This window comes from Schistocerca piceifrons, chromosome 8 (assembly GCF_021461385.2).
Source record: "Schistocerca piceifrons isolate TAMUIC-IGC-003096 chromosome 8, iqSchPice1.1, whole genome shotgun sequence".
In the NCBI taxonomy this organism is placed as follows: Eukaryota; Metazoa; Arthropoda; class Insecta; order Orthoptera; family Acrididae; genus Schistocerca; species Schistocerca piceifrons.
In genome coordinates, this window is record NC_060145.1 from 99328433 (window position 1) to 99333179 (window position 4747).

The window sequence follows — 4747 nt, forward strand, 5'->3', positions numbered from 1 at the left end:
CAAACAAAGTTTTCAAAGAGGACGTAAATAAATAAAAATGTTAAAAATAAATGTTGTACCAGCGTCTTCCTTCATTATTTAAACATGATAGGTGTTGCCAAAATAACAGCCAAGTTGGGGAAAAAAAGAAAAAAAAGTAGTGTTGCAGTTCATTTTCTTCGTATGTCTCATTGGCAAAAACATTTTGGCTACATTCATGGAGTGTCTACCTGCTCTGCTCCCTATTTTTCAGTTGATGTAAAGTAGTATTTTGTGTGTTTCATAAATTTATTTGAACTGTGCAGAAGTTCAATTTTAGATGACTGAATATCCATAAATAACAATCAACAGAAAAAATAATAAATCGGATTTTGTAGACTGAACAGTACATCCTTGGTTTGTAGAACAGATTTTTTTGTAAATCCATTAGCTGTGTAGTTATTTATTTGTGTAACCTACTATTCCGCTTTCGATTATGCGAGTGGACATAATGTGCTGTAGGATATGTGGAAACGTAAAAATCATTTATATATGCATGCAATGTCAGATGATTGTTTAGTCTGACATGTGCTAAAGCTCGTTTATTTCCACATGATAATGGCCACACGGCCAAAATCGCAATATTGATTTTTTCAAAAAAATTTCACAGTCAAAAGGTGACGTAATTTACTAAAATTTTCACAATGTAAACTGCAGCTACGAGTAGTTAATGTTTGTTTTTTGATTGAGATTTCTTTTATATATAACTTTGCAAGATCTCAAAAACCTTTATTACTGCACTATGCGGCCCACATTCAAAGATTAAACGAAAAATATTGTAATCTAATTCGCATATTTAGAAATAAAATAAGAGATTTTCGCGCCATATTTTTTCGTTTTGAAGTTCACAGCAAGGCCACAAGTAGCGCTGGTGTCGTTCTGTGTTTCCGTATAATAACGTGGTCTTTGCACTTCTACTATATTGGTGTTCTGTGTTGCGAACGCTGTTTAATATGTTGTGAGCCCAAAACATGTGGTGCACGTTGCAAATTCGTTTTATGTCCAAACGACAGTGTTTTATAACGCAAATCAACGTAAGTGTTGGTGAAAATACGAACGTCTTGGTGAATATGTTTCGTTGGAAGAAAACTGCTAAAGGGAATTCTCCGGATGGATATTTCACGTAAGTTATATTCTAACGAATCTGTAGCGCGACCATATATATATTACACGTTGACAACTGTGAATTACTGTTTATCCTAGGGCAGCTCACCAACAAACCAATATATTATTTGTTTTGAAGAAGGCGTGAAAGTCATCTGATGATGAAGTATGTGAATTCGAACCGGTAGCGGTAATTTTTAAATAAAGTAAACTAAAACCAATTTGTGGCTGGTTGCTATGCACCATCAACAGTTTATTTCGTTTAACAGCAACGGTCTCCAATCATGTCTTTGACGAAATGGCATTAGAATAACCACTTTCACTTGACACATCGAAATTGTACGGTGCTACGGGTGGGCGCTGCCCCTTCAACATAGCGGTGGCCTATTTCGCTGGCGGGGTTGAAGCAGCACCCTCTCAGTCACAAAAGCCAGTCTAGCGTTCCTGCACGTCGTCAGAGGACGCTTTGACGGTGCGGTGGGACGTTATCGCTAAAACGAAGTGGGGAAAGTGCCGCGACGCGCATAACGTGCACGTCGTATGAAAATATTGGACCAGCCTACTTAAACACGGCTGCGTTTGCACTAGGCTATTACGTAAAAGCAGCCCTTCACCAGCTGAGGCTACGCTCGCTTTCCGCAAGTCTGAGGCCCAGCACAAAAACACAACTTCTGCGCTCCCCGTGACTGGTTGGAAAAAAATGTAATCACTCCGAGTGAATTATATTATTTATCATTAACTCATTCTTCCCTCGGTTCTTGACGGAACAACAACATAAACTAGAAGCACCATATCACTTGTATTCTATAGCATTAATTGTTGCTTGAACCGGTTTTCAGCCTACACGGCCGTCTTTATTGCCTAAGATATTACAATGTTTGTAAACAACATTGGGAAAGGTGTTACATACCTAGATTGAGGCACAAACACACAGTAAATGACATCTTCGACGGTGTAGTAATACTGCAAATTAGAAGGTAAATCGTTGAACAACGGATAAACATAAAGGGAGGAAACAGGAAAAAACATTAACATTATACTAAAAAAAAAGGACAATTTCAAGAGGTATTAAGCACGGGAAATGATAAAGAAACCAACTAAAAGAATTAACAGTGGTAACTACAGAATATAGGGAGTACAAAGGCAATCTCAATAAAATAAAACAATGAATACAGGAAAATGGGGGAATAAGAAATAACAGACAGCGTGTGAAGAAATGCAAAACTCTCTGTTCCTATGCCTCAATTTTTCTGTATTGATTTATTTTATTGAGATTGCCCGTTTACTCCATATACAAGATGATTCAACAGTCACTTTACAACTTTGGAATGATACAGGAATTTAAAACTGAATATAAACCGCAGTTAGCGTTCGTGGAGACTTAACGCCTGCTCCGTTCGCAGCCGCCATCTACATCATGTTGCGGGTCTGCTGATGGTCTATAACGGACCGAAACATGTAACCTTATACAAAAAATATATTTATTGCGGTTGTGACAGTTCGTATTCAATTTTAAATAAACAAACCGCTGTACTACAGAGACACGTGTTCTCAAAAACTAATAATATAGAAATTTATTGAGATAACTTACAGAATCGGTAGATATCTTTTGTAGCACACAACCTCAAATTTGATTCACGTAGTAGTCAACTAGCTCTGCAGATGACGAAGAAATTGATGAAATGTATGATGAGATAAAAGAAATTATTCGGGTAGTGAAGGCAGACGAAAATTTAATAGTCATGGGTGACTGGAATTGGTCAGCAGGAAAAGGGAGAGAAGGAAACATAGTAGGTGCATATGGATTGGGGCTAAGAAATGAAAGAGGAAGCCGCCTGGTAGAATTTTGCACAGAGCATAACTTAATCATAGCTAAAACTTGGTTCAAGAATCATGAAAGAAGGTTGTATACATAGAAGAACTCTGCAGATACTAAAAGGTATCAGATAGATTATATAATGGTAAGACAGAGATTTAGGAACCAGGTTTTAAATTCTAAGACATTTCCAGGGGCAGATATGGACTCTGACCACAATCTATTGGTTATGACCTGTAGATTAAAACTGAAGAAACTGCAAAAAGGTGGGAATTTAAGGAGATGGGACCTGGATAAACTGAAAGAACCAGAGGTTGTACAGAGTTTCAGGGAGGGCATAAGGGAACAATTGACAGGAATGGGGGAAAGAAATACATTAAAAGAAGAATGGGTAGCTTTGAGGAATGAAATAGTGAAGGCAGCAGAGGATCAAATAGGTAAAAAGACGAGGGCTAGTAGAAACCCTTGGGTAACAGAAGAAATATTGAATTTAATTGATGAAAGGAGAAAATATAAAAATGCAGTAAATGAAGCAGACAAAAAGGAATACAAATGTCTCAAAAATAATATCGACAGGAAGTGCAAAATGGCTAAGCAGGGATGGCTAGAGGACAAATGTAAGGATGTAGAGGCTTATCTCACTAGGGGTAAGATAGTTACTGCCAACAGGAAAATTAAAGAGACCTTTGGAAAAAAGAGAATCACTTGTATGAATATTAAGAGCTTTGATGGAAACCCAGTTCTAAGCAAAGAAGGGAAAGCAGAAAGGTGGAAGGAGTATATAGAGGGTCTTTACAAGGGCGATGTACTTGAAGACAATATTATGGAAATGGAAGAGGATGTAGACGAAGATGAAATGGGAGATATGATACTGCGTGAAGAGTTCGACAGAGCACTGAAAGACCTGAGTCGAAACAAGGCCCCGGGAGTAGACAACATTCCATTAGAACTACTAACAACCTTGGGAGAGCCGGTCCTGACAAAACTCTACCATCTGGTGAGCAAGATGTATGAGACAGGCGAAATACCCTCAGACTTCAAGAAGAATATAATAATTCCAATCCCAAAGAAGGCAGGTGTTGACAGATGTGAAAATTACTGAACAATCAGTTTAATAAGCCACAGCTGCAAAATACTAACGCGAATTCTTTACAGACGAATGGAAAAACTGATAGAAGCAGACCTCGGGGAAGATCAGTTTGGATTCCGTAGAAATGTTGGAACACGTGAGGCAATACTGACCTTTATTTGTTTTTTTTTTTTTTTTTTTTTTTTTTTTTTTTTTTTTTTTTTGTGGTTTTCGGGCGCACAACTTCAATGGTCATTAGCGCCCTGACTACTCTAAGAATGCACCGCGAGGCACAAGTTGACAACAACTAAAAGGGAAAACAATAAAAGACAGACTGACAGGCATAGGATTAAAAAACACCATCAAATGTCCTTAGCGAGGTTTGTCAAATTGATAAAACAAAGAACACGAGCAGCTGCTCGTGGGTCATCCGCTAAAATGGCATCTAAAGTATTAGGCAGGTTAAGATCGAGGCGCAGTGTGTTAAGATCTGGACAGGACATTAAAATGTGCCTAACCGTCAGCAAGTGCCCACATGGGCAGAACGGCGCCGGCGCAGCCGTCAGCAGATGGCGATGGCTGAACCGGCAGTGTCCAATTCTTAACCTTGCTAAAACGACCTCCTCCCGCCGAGAAGGGCGTGAGGAGGACGTCCAAGCCACGGGAAGAGGTTTTAAGGCCCGAAGCTTGTTGTCGGTAAGTGCAGCCCAATCGGCATGCCACAGCGACACAACGCGCCG